The sequence below is a fragment of the Squalius cephalus genome (assembly GCF_949319135.1).
Source record: "Squalius cephalus genome assembly, chromosome: 6".
Taxonomy (NCBI): Eukaryota; Metazoa; Chordata; class Actinopteri; order Cypriniformes; family Leuciscidae; genus Squalius; species Squalius cephalus.
This window is the reverse complement of record NC_137127.1, coordinates 29,646,267-29,668,367: the sequence shown is the minus strand read 5'-3', so window position 1 is coordinate 29,668,367 and position 22,101 is coordinate 29,646,267.

Sequence of the window (22,101 nt, the reverse complement as noted above, 5' to 3'; positions counted from 1 at the left end):
ATTACAGAGCCATAAAACTCGTTAGCGCCAACTAGTGGCCGATTTCTTTTAAAATTCTTACAGACCTCTAGAGCCATGAGTCGAACATGCCCACCGAGTTCCATTCCGATTGGCCTCCGTTAACCTTGTCTAATAGGTGCTCAAACTTCATTGGCCGATGGCGGCCATGTTTTTTGAGATACACCAATATCCTCATAGACATACATGACACCTTGGACCAAGACACTGCATAGCAATTTTCAAGTCAATCGGACTAACGGTCAGGTGGTTATAGCCTGTTTTAAGTTTTTTTCATATTATAGCGCCACCATGTGGCCAATCGCTACGATTTTTTTACTGTTACCTCATATTGAACCCATACACATGTGTACTGAGTTTGGTGAAGATATCTCATTTACTTCTTGAGTTATAGCCATTTGAGTAAAATAGGCTCCTCCCACAACAATTTGCCACATTCTAGTATTATTTAATATGATTCTAGCATGATTTACTATCATATACCATGTTCCAGAATGATTTATTAGGATTCTAGCATGATTTACCTTGATACACCTCATTTCAGTATTATTTACTATGATTTACAATGTTTCTAGCATGATTAACCACATTACTAGCAATTATGTGAAGTGTCAGTGCAAATGAGGTGATGAACACTGACAAAATATTATTGTGTTATAATAGTTAGTTATATACGTGATTTTTAGTGTGTGTCCAAGTATGAATGCAAAAGCACATGTAAAATATTTCATTATTAAGTAGAATGGCCAGCAGAGGGCAGTAGAAGACCACTTATTGGCTCACTTTCACTTTAAACCAGTTTTCTGCACTAAAGCAAACCAGTTTTTCCATGTTAACTCAATGCATGCTTACACACACACACACACACACACACACACACACACACACACACACACACACACACACACACACACAGCATAGTTAACCATGATTTACCTTGATTTACCACATTACTAGCAATTATTTGAAGTGTCAGTGCAAATAAAGTGATTAACACTGACAAAATATGATTGTGTTATAATAGTTATTGCTATATAAGTGATTTTTTAGTGTGTATTCAAGTATAAATGCAAGCACATGTGGAAATATTTAATTAATAAGTAGAATGGCCAGCAGAGGGCAGTAGAAGACCACTGATTGGCTCACTTTCACTTTAAACCTCATGATTTTGACCAGTTTTCTGCACTAAAGCAAACCAGTGTTTCCATGTTAACTCAATAATGCATACTTGCTACATATGCTACACACAATAATGCTACACACACACACACACACACACACAAATGTTTCATTGATATTGGTGTCACATTCACCTTCATCACATTCACCTTCTGTCTTCATCACATTCACCATCTGTCGTCATCACCTGCACCTGCTCCTCATCACCCTCATCATCATCACCTGCTCCTCATCATCATAACCGTCACCTGTTGTCCTTGTCTTGATCTGTGTATTTAAGTTCCCCTCTCACCCATTATCATTGTCGGTTATTGTTTGTGCACTAGCACTCTGTTATGTTTGTTTTCATGTTGGAAAATAAAACCTTTGTTATATTTGTAACACACACACACACACACACACACACACACACACACACACACACACACACACACATTTACCATAGTTTATCATGATTTACCATGGCTGATACCAATACCAATATGACAAAATGACTATTTTAAACAGCAGGGGGCAGTAAAATACCACTTATTGGCTTAACATGCCATTAATTCATATCATTTTCACCCTTTTAACTGTTATAGAGGCAAATTTTGTCAGATCTGTCTGAAAATTTTCATGCATGTTCAGAGAGATATTTCACATGTTCTGACTTGTTTTTAAGAAGGTTTGAACATTCAATAAAGAGATATAGGCTATTGGGGACACTTGGTAAAGGCCACATATTGAAGTGACACTATTATAGCCATCCAAATGAAGAAGTCATACTTTTTCTGATAATTATTGATCTAGAGAGTCCTGAGAATTGCACTGCACTGGTTTTGAACATTATTATATGAACATTATGATTATATATGGAAAAGACCATTCACAGGCAATACAGGCAATTTACCATAGGAAATATATGAAGCGTTTTAACAGTTATAGCGCCACCTTTGGTCCGATCTCCATAAAAATTTCCATGCTTCTTTAGCATGGTACGACACATATGCTCACCAATTATCGTGATGTTCTGAGTTTTTGTTTAGAATTTATAGGCTTTTGATTGCATTTTGCCACGTCCATTTTCTTTATGACCCAATTATACCCATGCGAAAAATGCAAAAGTTCAACTTTTTTTGATAATTATTGATCTAGAGAGTCCAGAGAATTGTCCTAGACTCGTTTGGTTCCGATCGGGCAAAAAACCAGGGACTAGTTCGCAAAAGTAGGTTTTTAACATATTCGTGAATAATTAATAAACTGTTTGATTGACAGCAATGGTTCTAGAGGCAAAGTTGTTCAGCATGAGCAGATCTATCAAATGATATGCATTTTGTGATGATAAGTGTAACACAACGTGATTACAGAGCCATAAAACTCGTTAGCGCCAACTAGTGGCCGATTTCTTTCAAAATTCTTACAGACCTCTAGGGCCATGAGCCGAACATGCCCATTGAGTTTCGTTCCGATCGGCCTCCGTTAACCTTGTCTAATAGGTGCTCAAACTTCGTTGGCCGATGGCGGCCATGTTTTTTGAGATACGCCAATGTCCTCATACACATACATGGCACCTTGGACCAAGACACTGCATACCAATTTTCAAGTCAATCGGACTAACGGTCAGGTAGTTATAGCCTGTTTTATGTTTTTTTCATTTTATAGCGCCACCATGAGGCCAATCGTCGCGATTTTTTTACTGTGACCCCAAAGTAAGCTCATACACATGTGTACCAAGTTTGGTGAAGATACCTCATTTACATCGGGAGTTATAGCCATTTTAGTAAAATAGGCCCCTCCCAAAACGTACGTTTTGGCGCCTCTTAGCGACCGTGAATCGAAATTTCCACTTTTTTTCGATAATTATTGATACTCAGACTCCAGAGAACATTTCTGCACTGGTTTGGTTCCAATCGGGCAAAAAACCAGGGACTAGTTCGCAAAAGTAGGTTTTTGACAAAATTCAAAATGGCGGAAAATCTATCATGGCGGAAATGAAATCGGAGATATACGTTTTGTTCGTCAGGCGTCCAGCTTTCCAATGATATAAGACACTTGAGTGTACAACATACGGTCTAGGAGTTATGAGCAGTTTCGCGCTTTTGGTTGTTATAGCGCCACCTATGGGCCAATCGGGGTCATAATCTCTGAACCTTTCCTCGATTTTTGTACTACCATCTGTCAAAGTTTCAAAGTTCCAGCTCTTACGGTTTGGGCTGCACGATGCGTTTTACGGCGGAATAATAATAATAATTAAAGCTGCAAGCAGCATTTATCGGGGTTCAAGCAGTTAAGGCGTTTAAGGTTTTTAAGCACAAAAGCATCAAAAGTTATTAAGATTTATTTAGCAAGCATGTAACCACTGACATAATAGATGGAAAAGACCATTTACAGCCAATACAGGCAATTTGCCATGGGATATATATGGTTTTAAAGCTTTTTAACAGTTATAGCGCCACCTATGGTCCGATCTCCATAAAATTGTTTACTGTGACCTCAAATTGAACCCATACACATGTGTACTGAGTTTGGTGAAGATATCTCATTTACTTCTTGAGTTATAGCCATTTGAGTAAAATAGGCTCCTCCCACAACGATTTGCCACATTCTAGAATTATTTAATATGATTCTAGCATGATTTACTATCATATACCATGTTCCAGAATGATTTATTAGGATTCTAGCATGATTTACCTTGATACACCTCATTTCAGTATTATTTACTATGATTTACAATGTTTCTAGCATGATTAACCACATTACTAGCAATTATGTGAAGTGTCAGTGCAAATGAGGTGATGAACACTGACAAAATATTATTGTGTTATAATAGTTAGTTATATACGTGATTTTTAGTGTGTGTCCAAGTATGAATGCAAAAGCACATGTAAAATATTTCATTATTAAGTAGAATGGCCAGCAGAGGGCACTAGAAGACCACTTATTGGCTCACTTTCACTTTAAACCAGTTTTCTGCACTAAAGCAAACCAGTTTTTCCATGTTAACTCAATGCATGCTTACACACACACACACACACACACACACACACACACACACACACACACACACACACACACACACACACACACACACACACACACAGCATAGTTAACCATGATTTACCTTGATTTACCACATTACTAGCAATTATTTGAAGTGTCAGTGCAAATAAAGTGATTAACACTGACAAAATATGATTGTGTTATAATAGTTATTGCTATATAAGTGATTTTTTAGTGTGTATTCAAGTATAAATGCAAGCACATGTGGAAATATTTAATTAATAAGTAGAATGGCCAGCAGAGGGCAGTAGAAGACCACTGATTGGCTCACTTTCACTTTAAACCTCATGATTTTGACCAGTTTTCTGCACTAAAGCAAACCAGTGTTTCCATGTTAACTCAATAATGCATACTTGCTACATATGCTACACACAATAATGCTACACACACACACACACACACACACAAATGTTTCATTGATATTGGTGTCACATTCACCTTCATCACATTCACCTTCTGTCTTCATCACATTCACCATCTGTCGTCATCACCTGCACCTGCTCCTCATCACCCTCATCATCATCACCTGCTCCTCATCATCATAACCGTCACCTGTTGTCCTTGTCTTGATCTGTGTATTTAAGTTCCCCTCTCACCCATTATCATTGTCGGTTATTGTTTGTGCACTAGCACTCTGTTATGTTTGTTTTCATGTTGGAAAATAAAACCTTTGTTATATTTGTACCACACACACACACACACACACACACACACACACACACACACACACACACACACACACACACACACACACACACACACACATTTACCATAGTTTATCATGATTTACCATGGCTGATACCAATACCAATATGACAAAATGACTATTTTAAACAGCAGGGGGCAGTAAAATACCACTTATTGGCTTAACATGCCATTAATTCATATCATTTTCACCCTTTTAACTGTTATAGAGGCAAATTTTGTCAGATCTGTCTGAAAATTTTCATGCATGTTCAGAGAGATATTTCACATGTTCTGACTTGTTTTTAAGAAGGTTTGAACATTCAATAAAGAGATATAGGCTATTGGGGACACTTGGTAAAGGCCACATATTGAAGTGACACTATTATAGCCATCCAAATGAAGAAGTCATACTTTTTCTGATAATTATTGATCTAGAGAGTCCTGAGAATTGCACTGCACTGGTTTTGAACATTATTATATGAACATTATGATTATATATGGAAAAGACCATTCACAGGCAATACAGGCAATTTACCATAGGAAATATATGAAGCTTTTTAACAGTTATAGCGCCACCTATGGTCCGATCTCCATAAAATGTTTACTGTGACCTCAAATTGAACCCATACACATGTGTACTGAGTTTGGTGAAGATATCTCATTTACTTCTTGAGTTATAGCCATTTGAGTAAAATAGGCTCCTCCCACAACGATTTGCCACATTCTAGAATTATTTAATATGATTCTAGCATGATTTACTATCATATACCATGTTCCAGAATGATTTATTAGGATTCTAGCATGATTTACCTTGATACACCTCATTTCAGTATTATTTACTATGATTTACAATGTTTCTAGCATGATTAACCACATTACTAGCAATTATGTCAAGTGTCAGTGCAAATGAGGTGATGAACACTGACAAAATATTATTGTGTTATAATAGTTAGTTATATACGTGATTTTTAGTGTGTGTCCAAGTATGAATGCAAAAGCACATGTAAAATATTTCATTATTAAGTAGAATGGCCAGCAGAGGGCACTAGAAGACCACTTATTGGCTCACTTTCACTTTAAACCAGTTTTCTGCACTAAAGCAAACCAGTTTTTCCATGTTAACTCAATGCATGCTTACACACACACACACACACACACACACACACACACACACACACACACACACACACACACACACACACACACAGCATAGTTAACCATGATTTACCATGATATACCACGTTCTAGTATTTACCAGGAGATAAACGACAATCTAGTATTATTTACTTTGATTTACCATGTTTCTAGCCTGATTTATCACATTACTAGCAATTATTTGAAGTGTCAGTGCAAATAAAGTGATTAACACTGACAAAATATGATTGTGTTATAATAGTTATTGCTATATAAGTGATTTTTTTAGTGTGTATTCAAGTATGAATGCAAGCACATGTTGAAATATTTCATTAATAAGTAGAATGGCCAGCAGAGGGCAGTAGAAGACCACTTATTGGCTCGCTTTCACTTTAAACCAGTTTTCTGCACTAAAGCAAACCAGTTTATCCATGTTAACTCAATGCATGCTTACACACACACACACACACACACACACACACACACACACACACACACACACACACACACACACACAGCATAGTTAACCATGATTTACCATGATTTACCACATTACTAGCAATTATTTGAAGTGTCAGTGCAAATAAAGTGATTAACACTGACAAAATATGATTGTGTTATAATAGTTATTGCTATATAAGTGATTTTTAGTGTGTATTCAAGTATAAATGCAAGCACATGTGGAAAAATTTAATTAATAAGTAGAATGGCCAGCAGAGGGCAGTAGAAGACCACTTATTGGCTCACTTTCACTTTAAACCTCATGATTTTGACCAGTTTTCTGCACTAAAGCAAACCAGTGTTTCCATGTTAACTCAATAATGCATACTTGCTACATATGCTACACACAATAATGCTACACACACACACACACACACACACACACACACACACACACACACACACACAAATGTTTCAGTGATATTGGTGTCACATTCACCTTCATCACATTCACCTTCTGTCTTCATCACATTCACCATCTGTCGTCATCACCTGCACCTGCTCCTCATCACCCTCCTCATCATCACCTGCTCCTCATCATCATAACCGTCACCTGTTGTCCTTGTCTTGATCTGTGTATTTAAGTTCCCCTCTCATCCATTATCATTGTCAGTTATTGTTTGTGCACTAGCACTCTGTTATGTTTGTTTTCATGTTGGAAAATAAAACCTTTGTTATATTTGTACCACACACACACACACACACACACACACACACACACACACACACACACACACACACACACACACACACACACATCATTTATCATGATTTACCATGGCTGATACCAATACCAATATGAGAAAATGACTATTTTAAACAGCAGGGGGCAGTAAAATACCACTTATTGGCTTAACATGCCATTAATTCATATCATTTTCACCTTTTTAACTGTTATAGAGGCAAATTTTGTCCGATCTGTCTGAAAATTTTCATGCTTGTTCAGGGTGATATTTCACACGTTCTGACTTGTTTTTAAGAAGGTCTGAGCATTGATTAAAGAGATATAGGCTTTCGGGGACACTTGGTAAAGGCCAGATTTTGAAGTGAACCTATTATAGCTATCCAAATGAAGTAGTTCAACTTTTTCTGACAATTATTGATCTAGTGAGTCCAGAGAATTGTATTGCACTAGTTTTGAACATTATGATATGAAAATTATATGATCAGAGATGGAAAAGACCATTTACAGCCAATACAGGCAGTTTACCATAGGAAATATATGATTTTAAAGCTTTTTAACAGTTATAGCGCCACCTATCGTCCGATCTCCATAGAATTTTTCATGCTTGTTAATGATGTTATGTCACATATGCTGACCAATTTTTGTGAAGTTCTGAGTTTTTATTTAGGATTTATAGGCTTTTTAATGTATTTTGACACGCCCATTTTATAAATTACCCTATTACAGCCATCCAAATGCAAAAGTTCAACTTTTTTTTGATAATTATTGATCTAGAGAGTCCAGAGAATTGTCCTAGACTGGTCTGGTTCCGATCGGGCAAAAAACCTAGGACTAGTTCGCAAAAGTAGGTTTTTAACATATTAATGAATAATTAATGAACAGTTTGATTGACAGCAATGGTTCTTGAGGCAAAGTTGTTCAGGATGAGGAGATCTATCAAATGATATGCATATTGTGTGGATATTTGTAACACCACGTGATTACAGAGCCGTAAAACTCGTTAGCGCCAACTAGTGGCCGATTTCTTTCAAAATTCTTACAGACCTTTAGGGCCATGAGCCGAACATGCCCATTGAGTTTCGTTCCGATCGGCCTCCGTTAACCTTGTCTAATAGGTGCTCAAACTTCGTTGGCCGATGGCGGCCATGTTTTTTGAGATACGCCAATGTCCTCATACACATACATGGCACCTTGGACCAAGACACTGCATACCAATTTTCAAGTCAATCGGACTAACGGTCAGGTGGTTATAGCCTGTTGTATGTTTTTTTCATTTTATAGCGCCACCATGAGGCCAATCGTCGCGATTTTTTTACTGTGACCCCAGAGTAAGCTCATACACATGTGTACCAAGTTTGGTGAAGATACCTCATTTACATCGGGAGTTATAGCCATTTTAGTAAAATAGGCCCCTCCCACAACGTACGTTTTGGCGCCCCTTAGCGACCGTGAATCGAAATTTCCACTTTTTTTCGATAATTATTGATATTCAGTCTCCAGAGAACATTTCTGCACTAGTTTGGTTACAATCGGGCAAAAAACCAGGGACTAGTTCGCAAAAGTAGATTTTTGACAAAATTCAAAATGGCGGAAAATCTATCATGGCGGAAATGAAATCGGAGATATACGTTTTGTTCGTCAGGCGTCCAGCTTTCCAATGATATAAGACACTTGAGTCTACGACATACGGTCTAGGAGTTATGAGCAGTTTCGCGCTTTTGGTTGTTATAGCGCCACCTATGGGCCAATCGGGGTCATAATCTCTGAACCTTTCCTCGATTTTTGTACTACCATCTGTCAAAGTTTCAAAGTTCCAGCTCTTACGGTTTGGGCTGCACGATGCGTTTTACGGCGGAATAATAATAATAATTAAAGCTGCAAGCAGCATTTATCGGGGTTCAAGCAGTTAAGGCCTTTAAGGCATTTAAGCACAAAAGCATCAAAAGTTATTAAGATTTATTTAATAAGCATGTAACCACTGACATAATAGATGGAAAAGACCATTTACAGCCAATACAGGCAATTTACCATGTGATATATATGGTTTTAAAGCTTTTTAACAGTTATAGCGCCACCTATGGTCTGATCTCCATAGAATTGTTTACTGTGACCTCAAATTGAACCCATACACATGTGTACTGAGTTTGGTGAAGATATCTCATTTACTTCTTGAGTTATAGCCATTTTAGTAAAATAGGCTCCTCCCACAACAATTTAGCATATTCTAGTATTATTTACTATGATTCTAGCATGATTTGCCATATTCTAGCATAATTTACCATGATATACTACATTCTAGTATGATTTACCATTGTTTACTGTGATTCTAGCATGGATTACCATAGTTTATCATGATTTATCATAGTTTACCATGATTCATCATAGTTTACCATGATTTACCCTGTTCTAGCATAGTTTACCATGATTTACCATGATTTACCACATTACTAGCAATTATTTGAAGTGTCAGTGCAAATAAAGTGATTAACACTGACAAAATATGATTGTGTTATAATAGTTATTGCTATATAAGTGATTTTTAGTGTGTATTCAAGTATAAATGCAAGCACATGTGGAAAAATTTAATTAATAAGTAGAATGGCCAGCAGAGGGCAGTAGAAGACCACTTATTGGCTCACTTTCACTTTAAACCTCATGATTTTGACCAGTTTTCTGCACTAAAGCAAACCAGTGTTTCCATGTTAACTCAATAATGCATACTTGCTACATATGCTACACACAATAATGCTACACACACACACACACACACACACACACACACACACACACACAAATGTTTCAGTGATATTGGTGTCACATTCACCTTCATCACATTCACCTTCTGTCTTCATCACATTCACCATCTGTCGTCATCACCTGCACCTGCTCCTCATCACCCTCCTCATCATCACCTGCTCCTCATCATCATAACCGTCACCTGTTGTCCTTGTCTTGATCTGTGTATTTAAGTTCCCCTCTCATCCATTATCATTGTCAGTTATTGTTTGTGCACTAGCACTCTGTTATGTTTGTTTTCATGTTGGAAAATAAAACCTTTGTTATATTTGTACCACACACACACACACACACCATCATTTATCATGATTTACCATGGCTGATACCAATACCAATATGAGAAAATGACTATTTTAAACAGCAGGGGGCAGTAAAATACCACTTATTGGCTTAACATGCCATTAATTCATATCATTTTCACCTTTTTAACTGTTATAGAGGCAAATTTTGTCCGATCTGTCTGAAAATTTTCATGCTTGTTCAGGGTGATATTTCACACGTTCTGACTTGTTTTTAAGAAGGTTTGAGCATTGATTAAAGAGATATAGGCTTTCGGGGACACTTGGTAAAGGCCAGATTTTGAAGTGAACCTATTATAGCTATCCAAATGAAGTAGTTCAACTTTTTCTGACAATTATTGATCTAGTGAGTCCAGAGAATTGTATTGCACTAGTTTTGAACATTATGATATGAAAATTATATGATCAGAGATGGAAAAGACCATTTACAGCCAATACAGGCAGTTTACCATAGGAAATATATGATTTTAAAGCTTTTTAACAGTTATAGCGCCAACTATCGTCCGATCTCCATAGAATTTTGCATGCTTGTTAATGATGTTATGACACATAGGCTGACCAATTTTTGTGAAGTTCTGAGTTTTTATTTAGGATTTATAGGCTTTTTAATGTATTTTGACACGCCCATTTTATAAATTACCCTATTACAGCCATCCAAATGCAAAAGTTCAACTTTTTTTTGATAATTATTGATCTAGAGAGTCCAGAGAATTGTCCTAGACTGGTCTGGTTCCGATCGGGCAAAAAACCTAGGACTAGTTCGCAAAAGTAGGTTTTTAACATATTAATGAATAATTAATGAACAGTTTGATTGACAGCAATGGTTCTTGAGGCAAAGTTGTTCAGGATGAGGAGATCTATCAAATGATATGCATATTGTGTGGATATTTGTAACACCACGTGATTACAGAGCCGTAAAACTCGTTAGCGCCAACTAGTGGCCGATTTCTTTCAAAATTCTTACAGACCTTTAGGGCCATGAGCCGAACATGCCCATTGAGTTTCGTTCCGATCGGCCTCCGTTAACCTTGTCTAATAGGTGCTCAAACTTCGTTGGCCGATGGCGGCCATGTTTTTTGAGATAATCCAATGTCCTCATACACATACATGGCACCATGGACCAAGACACTGCATACCAATTTTCAAGTCAATCGGACTAACGGTCAGGTGGTTATAGCCTGTTTTATGTTTTTTTCATTTTATAGCGCCACCATGAGGCCAATCGTCGCGATTTTTTTACTGTGACCCCAGAGTAAGCTCATACACATGTGTACCAAGTTTGGTGAAGATACCTCATTTACATCGGGAGTTATAGCCATTTTAGTAAAATAGGCCCCTCCCACAACGTACGTTTTGGCGCCCCTTAGCGACCGTGAATCGAAATTTCCACTTTTTTTCGATAATTATTGATATTCAGTCTCCAGAGAACATTTCTGCACTAGATTGGTTCCAATCGGGCAAAAAACCAGGGACTAGTTCGCAAAAGTAGATTTTTGACAAAATTCAAAATGGCGGAAAATCTATCATGGCGGAAATGAAATCGGAGATATACGTTTTGTTCGTCAGGCGTCCAGCTTTCCAATGATATAAGACACTTGAGTCTACGACATACGGTCTAGGAGTTATGAGCAGTTTCGCGCTTTTGGTTGTTATAGCGCCACCTATGGGCCAATCGGGGTCATAATCTCTGAACCTTTCCTCGATTTTTGTACTACCATCTGTCAAAGTTTCAAAGTTCCAGCTCTTACGGTTTGGGCTGCACGATGCGTTTTACGGCGGAATAATAATAATAATAATAATAAAAATCAGCACAATTACAATAGGGTTTCAGCACTTCGTGCTTGAACCCCTAATTAAAGCTGCAAGCAGCATTTATCGGGGTTCAAGCAGTTAAGGCCTTTAAGGCATTTAAGCACAAAAGCATCAAAAGTTATTAAGATTTATTTAGCAAGCATGTAACCACTGACATAATAGATGGAAAAGACCATTTACAGCCAATACAGGCAGTTTACCATGGGATATATATGGTTTTAAAGCTTTTTAACAGTTATAGCGCCACCTATGGTCCGATCTCCATAAAATTGTTTACTGTGACCTCAAATTGAACCCATACACATGTGTACTGAGTTTGGTGAAGATATCTCATTTACTTCTTGAGTTATAGCCATTTGAGTAAAATAGGCTCCTCCCACAACGATTTGCCACATTCTAGAATTATTTAATATGATTCTAGCATGATTTACTATCATATACCATGTTCCAGAATGATTTATTAGGATTCTAGCATGATTTACCTTGATACACCTCATTTCAGTATTATTTACTATGATTTACAATGTTTCTAGCATGATTAACCACATTACTAGCAATTATGTCAAGTGTCAGTGCAAATGAGGTGATGAACACTGACAAAATATTATTGTGTTATAATAGTTAGTTATATACGTGATTTTTAGTGTGTGTCCAAGTATGAATGCAAAAGCACATGTAAAATATTTCATTATTAAGTAGAATGGCCAGCAGAGGGCACTAGAAGACCACTTATTGGCTCACTTTCACTTTAAACCAGTTTTCTGCACTAAAGCAAACCAGTTTTTCCATGTTAACTCAATGCATGCTTACACACACACACACACACACACACACACACACACACACACACACACACACACACATACACACACAGCATAGTTAACCATGGTTTACCATGATATACCACGTTCTAGTATTATTTACCAGGAGATAAACGACAATCTAGTATTATTTACTTTGATTTACCATGTTTCTAGCCTGATTTATCACATTACTAGCAATTATTTGAAGTGTCAGTGCAAATAAAGTGATTAACACTGACAAAATATGATTGTGTTATAATAGTTATTGCTATATAAGTGATTTTTTTAGTGTGTATTCAAGTATGAATGCAAGCACATGTTGAAATATTTCATTAATAAGTAGAATGGCCAGCAGAGGGCAGTAGAAGACCACTTATTGGCTCACTTTCACTTTAAACCAGTTTTCTGCACTAAAGCAAACCAGTTTATCCATGTTAACTCAATGCATGCTTACACACACACACACACACACACACACACACACACACACACACACACACACACAGCATAGTTAACCATGATTTACCATGATTTACCACATTACTAGCAATTATTTGAAGTGTCAGTGCAAATAAAGTGATTAACACTGACAAAATATGATTGTGTTATAATAGTTATTGCTATATAAGTGATTTTTAGTGTGTATTCAAGTTTAAATGCAAGCACATGTGGAAAAATTTAATTAATAAGTAGAATGGCCAGCAGAGGGCAGTAGAAGACCACTTATTGGCTCACTTTCACTTTAAACCTCATGATTTTGACCAGTTTTCTGCACTAAAGCAAACCAGTGTTTCCATGTTAACTCAATAATGCATACTTGCTACATATGCTACACACAATAATGCTACACACACACACACACACACACAAATGTTTCAGTGATATTGGTGTCACATTCACCTTCATCACATTCACCTTCTGTCTTCATCACATTCACCATCTGTCGTCATCACCTGCACCTGCTCCTCATCATCATAACCGTCACCTGTTGTCCTTGTCTTGATCTGTGTATTTAAGTTCCCCTCTCATCCATTATCATTGTCGGTTATTGTTTGTGCACTAGCACTCTGTTATGTTTGTTTTCATGTTGGAAAATAAAACCTTTGTTATATTTGTACCACACACACACACACACACACACACACACACACACACACACACACACACACACACACCATCATTTATCATGATTTACCATGGCTGATACCAATACCAATATGAGAAAATGACTATTTTAAACAGCAGGGGGCAGTAAAATACCACTTATTGGCTTAACATGCCATTAATTCATATCATTTTCACCTTTTTAACTGTTATAGAGGCAAATTTTGTCCGATCTGTCTGAAAATTTTCATGCTTGTTCAGGGTGATATTTCACATGTTCTGACTTGTTTTTAAGAAGGTCTGAGCATTGATTAAAGAGATATAGGCTTTCGGGGACACTTGGTAAAGGCCAGATTTTGAAGTGAACCTATTATAGCTATCCAAATGAAGTAGTTCAACTTTTTCTGACAATTATTGATCTAGTGAGTCCAGAGAATTGTATTGCACTAGTTTTGAACATTATGATATGAAAATTATATGATCAGAGATGGAAAAGACCATTTACAGCCAATACAGGCAGTTTACCATAGGAAATATATGATTTTAAAGCTTTTTAACAGTTATAGCGCCACCTATCGTCCGATCTCCATAGAATTTTTCATGCTTGTTAATGATGTTATGTCACATATGCTGACCAATTTTTGTGAAGTTCTGAGTTTTTATTTAGGATTTATAGGCTTTTTAATGTATTTTGACACGCCCATTTTATAAATTACCCTATTACAGCCATCCAAATGCAAAAGTTCAACTTTTTTTTGATAATTATTGATCTAGAGAGTCCAGAGAATTGTCCTAGACTGGTCTGGTTCCGATCGGGCAAAAAACCTAGGACTAGTTCGCAAAAGTAGGTTTTTAACATATTAATGAATAATTAATGAACAGTTTGATTGACAGCAATGGTTCTTGAGGCAAAGTTGTTCAGGATGAGGAGATCTATCAAATGATATGCATATTGTGTGGATATTTGTAACACTACGTGATTACAGAGCCGTAAAACTCGTTAGCGCCAACTAGTGGCCGATTTCTTTCAAAATTCTTACAGACCTTTAGGGCCATGAGCCGAACATGCCCATTGAGTTTCGTTCCGATCGGCCTCCGTTAACCTTGTCTAATAGGTGCTCAAACTTCGTTGGCCGATGGCGGCCATGTTTTTTGAGATACGCCAATGTCCTCATACACATACATGGCACCTTGGACCAAGACACTGCATACCAATTTTCAAGTCAATCGGACTAACGGTCAGGTGGTTATAGCCTGTTTTATGTTTTTTTCATTTTATAGCGCCACCATGAGGCCAATCGTCGCGATTTTTTTACTGTGACCCCAGAGTAAGCTCATACACATGTGTACCAAGTTTGGTGAAGATACCTCATTTACATCGGGAGTTATAGCCATTTTAGTAAAATAGGCCCCTCCCACAACGTACGTTTTGGCGCCCCTTAGCGACCGTGAATCGAAATTTCCACTTTTTTTCGATAATTATTGATATTCAGTCTCCAGAGAACATTTCTGCACTAGTTTGGTTCCAATCGGGCAAAAAACCAGGGACTAGTTCGCAAAAGTAGATTTTTGACAAAATTCAAAATGGCGGAAAATCTATCATGGCGGAAATGAAATCGGAGATATACGTTTTGTTCGTCAGGCGTCCAGCTTTCCAATGATATAAGACACTTGAGTCTACGACATACGGTCTAGGAGTTATGAGCAGTTTCGCGCTTTTGGTTGTTATAGCGCCACCTATGGGCCAATCGGGGTCATAATCTCTGAACCTTTCCTCGATTTTTGTACTACCATCTGTCAAAGTTTCAAAGTTCCAGCTCTTACGGTTTGGGCTGCACGATGCGTTTTACGGCGGAATAATAATAATAATTAAAGCTGCAAGCAGCATTTATCGGGGTTCAAGCAGTTAAGGCCTTTAAGGCATTTAAGCACAAAAGCATCAAAAGTTATTAAGATTTATTTAGCAAGCATGTAACCACTGACATAATAGATGGAAAAGACCATTTACAGCCAATACAGGCAGTTTACCATGGGATATATATGGTTTTAAAGCTTTTTAACAGTTATAGCGCCACCTATGGTCCGATCTCCATAAAATTGTTTACTGTGACCTCAAATTGAACCCATACACATGTGTACTGAGTTTGGTGAAGATATCTCATTTACTTCTTGAGTTATAGCCATTTGAGTAAAATAGGCTCCTCCCACAACGATTTGCCACATTCTAGAATTATTTAATATGATTCTAGCATGATTTACTATCATATACCATGTTCCAGAATGATTTATTAGGATTCTAGCATGATTTACCTTGATACACCTCATTTCAGTATTATTTACTATGATTTACAATGTTTCTAGCATGATTAACCACATTACTAGCAATTATGTCAAGTGTCAGTGCAAATGAGGTGATGAACACTGACAAAATATTATTGTGTTATAATAGTTAGTTATATACGTGATTTTTAGTGTGTGTCCAAGTATGAATGCAAAAGCACATGTAAAATATTTCATTATTAAGTAGAATGGCCAGCAGAGGGCACTAGAAGACCACTTATTGGCTCACTTTCACTTTAAACCAGTTTTCTGCACTAAAGCAAACCAGTTTTTCCATGTTAACTCAATGCATGCTTACACACACACACACACACACACACACACACACACACACACACACACACACACATACACACACAGCATAGTTAACCATGGTTTACCATGATATACCACGTTCTAGTATTATTTACCAGGAGATAAACGACAATCTAGTATTATTTACTTTGATTTACCATGTTTCTAGCCTGATTTATCACATTACTAGCAATTATTTGAAGTGTCAGTGCAAATAAAGTGATTAACACTGACAAAATATGATTGTGTTATAATAGTTATTGCTATATAAGTGATTTTTTTAGTGTGTATTCAAGTATGAATGCAAGCACATGTTGAAATATTTCATTAATAAGTAGAATGGCCAGCAGAGGGCAGTAGAAGACCACTTATTGGCTCACTTTCACTTTAAACCAGTTTTCTGCACTAAAGCAAACCAGTTTATCCATGTTAACTCAATGCATGCTTACACACACACACACACACACACACACACACACACACACACACACACACAGCATAGTTAACCATGATTTACCATGATTTACCACATTACTAGCAATTATTTGAAGTGTCAGTGCAAATAAAGTGATTAACACTGACAAAATATGATTGTGTTATAATAGTTATTGCTATATAAGTGATTTTTAGTGTGTATTCAAGTTTAAATGCAAGCACATGTGGAAAAATTTAATTAATAAGTAGAATGGCCAGCAGAGGGCAGTAGAAGACCACTTATTGGCTCACTTTCACTTTAAACCTCATGATTTTGACCAGTTTTCTGCACTAAAGCAAACCAGTGTTTCCATGTTAACTCAATAATGCATACTTGCTACATATGCTACACACAATAATGCTACACACACACACACACACACACAAATGTTTCAGTGATATTGGTGTCACATTCACCTTCATCACATTCACCTTCTGTCTTCATCACATTCACCATCTGTCGTCATCACCTGCACCTGCTCCTCATCATCATAACCGTCACCTGTTGTCCTTGTCTTGATCTGTGTATTTAAGTTCCCCTCTCATCCATTATCATTGTCGGTTATTGTTTGTGCACTAGCACTCTGTTATGTTTGTTTTCATGTTGGAAAATAAAACCTTTGTTATATTTGTACCAAACAGCACACGTCCAAATGATCTGACGGCGCGGGCGGGTATAGATATACATAGCTGCCGCCTTGGTTACGGTTTCGTTCCAATGAACTGCAGTAGCCAAGGTGACGTCTAGTGTATATATCTATACCCGCCCGCGCCGTCAGATCATTTGGACGTGTGCTGTTTTCAAGAGATAACAATAATATAAATACTGTTCGTTTTCTCACACAAACCACTCGTTTCGTGTCTTAGGCCATCAATGTGTACTTATGATGGGGAATTGTTTCATTTGGACGATGGGGAATTGTTTTCATTTGGACTTTGTGCATGCTCTTTGAGACAGTGACAATCGACCTGCATTATATGACTGACAGACAAGAACAGTTTGACCAAAAAATATCAGAATTGAAACTACTGCGGAAACAAAGACACCTACATCTTGGATGCCCTTGAGGTAAGCTAAAACATATCAAAAATTAATTTCAAAGTGAACTATCCCTTTAAGTTCATTATATATGCAGTTAAGACTGCAAAGTGTCTGATAACTTTATTCAATTTGTCTGTCTATGTATGTATGATAAGGCAACGGAGTAATTTTTGACATCATAATAAGTTTATCTAAAGATTGTGTTAAGGTCACTTAAATTAAAAGTTATTTTTTAAAGTTAAATAAAAGTTGAAAGCAATATACCTTTCAATTATAGTGTAATGCTGTATGTGTATATATTAACAGAGGTTATTTGCATAAATAGATAGCTCTGGTTTTTGTAAATTGTCATAAATTATATATATATATATATATATATATATATATATTAGTAGATTTGTTTTTTTCTTCAGCAAAGGCAGATAACACCAACAACTGTGTTTGGCAAAAGCACATAAGTGAACATTTCAACTTTCAGAATTAAATACAATCTTGTAATTGCTTTGTAACTGCATTTATAACAAAGTCAAATACATGTGCACATACACACACAGCAACAGATGAGTGCACACACTAGGCTTGTGTGAGTTTATGCAGTGTTGCACAATTTAATTGCTGGCTGACGTCAAGCAATGCGTGACACTTAGAAATATCGTCTGTTTTGAGACAGTGCTGCCGTTACGGGTTTGAGGCGTGTGTTTTCAAAGCATTAAGAGAGTAATTACAGAGCAGTTTGCTGAGTCATTTTGTGCAGATTCTCCAGAGCGGTTGCATGAGTTTATATGACGACATTGTTGTTTCATGATTGGTTAGGTTGACCGTACGACAATGATCACACGTGTGTGGTTTTCTTTCCAGATACAGGACTGGTTTAGTTAAATGCTCCAGATTCAGTGATGAACATAAATATGTATTTTTATAACAATAAAGGCTGTTTCATGTAAGTCCGAATACTATAGTATCATGTGTATCAAAATAAAAATGATGGGAAAAAATATACATCCCAGTTGAAGCGTATTGATGTTGAGCGTAGATATACGTTTAGAAATTATGGTTTTGTTAATGTTGTGTTGTTTTCTTGTGATATGATGTTTTGTTCCATAACTGTTTATGTGTTTTTCTGTTAGGTTGGCACAATAGAGGTCAAAATATGCCATGTTGAAGTAGCTTCGGAGATGGTGGAGATCATGGGTGCGAAGGTGGAAACTCAGACGTGCTACGTGCAAGATGCAACTGGACAGGTCAAACTGCAGTTGTGGGCGGGACAGATAGGGCAGGTGTTGTGCGGTCAGTCATATAGGATGCGCAATTTGAGCACAAGAGAGTATCTGGGATCTGTATTCCTGACCACAACTCGCAACACCGAAATTGTGGCAACCAAGGAAGTAGCTGGGGCAAGTTCCTTTGTACAGTTTGAAGCCGAAGAAGAGCAAGTGACCACATACATCGGAAGCATCGTACGTGCCGAAATTGCAGTGTCAAAGAAGTGCACAAAATGCCAGGCGTGGCAGCTTGAATTCAACAGTGCTGTGAAGTTCCACCGGTGCCAACGCTGTAAATTGCTTCAGAAAGCTGAATACTATCAGTGCACGGCTAGTGGACGAGTTGCGTTCTTGCAAGACAATAACGAAATGGACTTAAACGTGACAAATTCAGTCATTAGCCGTTACCTGGAGAAAGAAGGCATGAGACATTTGCTCATTGAAGGGCAAAATGTGGAAGAGCATCTGTTGACTGTTGATACGTGGAAAGTCCAAATCCAACGTGATGTCGTTGTGAAGATTGAAAAAGTGGCGGAAACAGCTGAAAGTGAGAAGCCAGAAGAGAAAGAGATTGCAGGAGCAATGGCTGCTCTGGAGAGTGAAGAGATGTAGGTGTGTTGGACAACACAAATTACTTATACCAGACGGAAAGTGGAATGTGAGGTCTTATGCGTGTGTTAATATAAACGTGGTTGAATAGTTTAGGTTTTATTTATGTAGAGCAACAAATGCACAAATGTTAGTCTTAGATTACTTGATGGTTATTGAAATGAGACTTGTTGTTTTATTGTAAAAAAAACAAATATATAATAAATATAAACAAATGTACAATATGCTAAACGCAGTAAAAGAGCTCTAAGAACAGAGATTTATTTTATTTTATTGTATTTATTTTTGGTGGAATTGTTTAAGTTTGCATTTGCGTAAAAGTGCAAAATAATGTTTAATTTTGTTTACTGTATGTTTATTGCATTTATCAGGTGTTGTGAAAATAAAGTCTGTTATAGTTATTTATTCTCAAGCGTGTTTATTAATCTGGAAATGTTTAATGGCATGTTACTGTGTTTTCTTTTAAAAAAAACGTATTAAGTTTCATACTCAAATAACTATATAATTATTATTTACTGAAAGTTATCAAAATCTTTTATTGTTATGTAATTTGGGCTTTTGCTGAGCTTTGAGTTCAACTGGGAATTTTAATATAATTCTCATTGTGTATTTACAGCAGTAAAGTATGTTTGACACAAATTAATTTATTTAGTGGAGTTTGATTTCGTTGAGCATGCGTAGTTGTTACCTGAAATGTTACTGAATTATTCATTCAAATTAATAAATAAGTGTTTAACATATATGGCTCTTAAATTGATTAGTTTGAAACAGAATAACTCTTTTCTTGTATGCAATCAAATATTACATATTTTTCAGCAACAGTTGTGTTGCTCTGTTCTGTTTTATTTGGTATGTATTTATAAAAATATATACACTTCCTTGTATTGTTAGTTTAACTGCTTCTATTGCTCTGTTGATTTGCAAGTCGTTTTTGATAATGGATAAAAGTGTCTGCTAAATGATTAAATGTAAATGACTCTTAAATTGGCTCAGTTGTAATCAGATGACAGTGAAATTCACTAGTTCGAAACAAAATAATCTTTAAACTGACTTATTTGAAACAAAATAACTTATACATTGACTCACTTGTAACCAAAAAAACTCAAGTATCTTTGTATTGAATCAAATGAGTCTTAAATTGACTCGTTCAAAACAAAATGACTCTTAAACTGACTCATTTGAAAGTAATTCACTCGTAACCAAAATAATTAAATGTTCTTGTTTGGAATCAAATGAGTCTTAAATAGACTCGTTTCCTTAAGCTAAAAATAATCGGTTTACTCATTACAAATCTCGTTCACATGTAAACATATTTAGTGTGTATTTTTTTATAGCACGAATTAAAAAAAAGGCTAGGCCTACATAGATAAAATGTTTAAGCAAGTAGTGTTTTTAGAACAGTATTTTCATGAAGATTAATTGTAATGTGGTTTTATAATTTCATCCACTAGATGGTGCGTGCTGGTTGTCTTTCCGTTTTGACCGGAAAGGAAGCCATTTTGTGTACTTTCTGCAAAGGTAAGAGTCGAATTGGTGATGCTCTGTGTGTAATCTTAATCATCTTTACTATTTTTAGCCCTGTTTAAATTGTTTTTTGTCTGTTTGAATGTTTTGTGTTTGTATTTTGTGATTAATTCTATATAGGCACCGTTTTGTTACAGTAAATGCACGTAATTCTTCTGGCCAGCGTTTTCATTAGAAGAACAAATAAGTTGTTATTTGAAACATGTTTGGTGTTTAATGTAGTTTAATAGTAAATGCATACAATTTAATATAGTATTTAATGATTTATTACTACACGTATTTTTCACTTGATTGTAAAGTTGATAAGTAGGCCAACTTATAATAATTACACATTAAAAAAACTAAATTAATACAATTACATGTTAATAATTTTAACAAATATAGCCTCAAAACAAAAAATGGGGGGAAAAAATATATTACTAAGAGTGCTTTCAGTATTTAAGAGTATGCTGTCTGAACGTTTTCATCTCTTTTGGAATTATAAGATGTTGTTTGT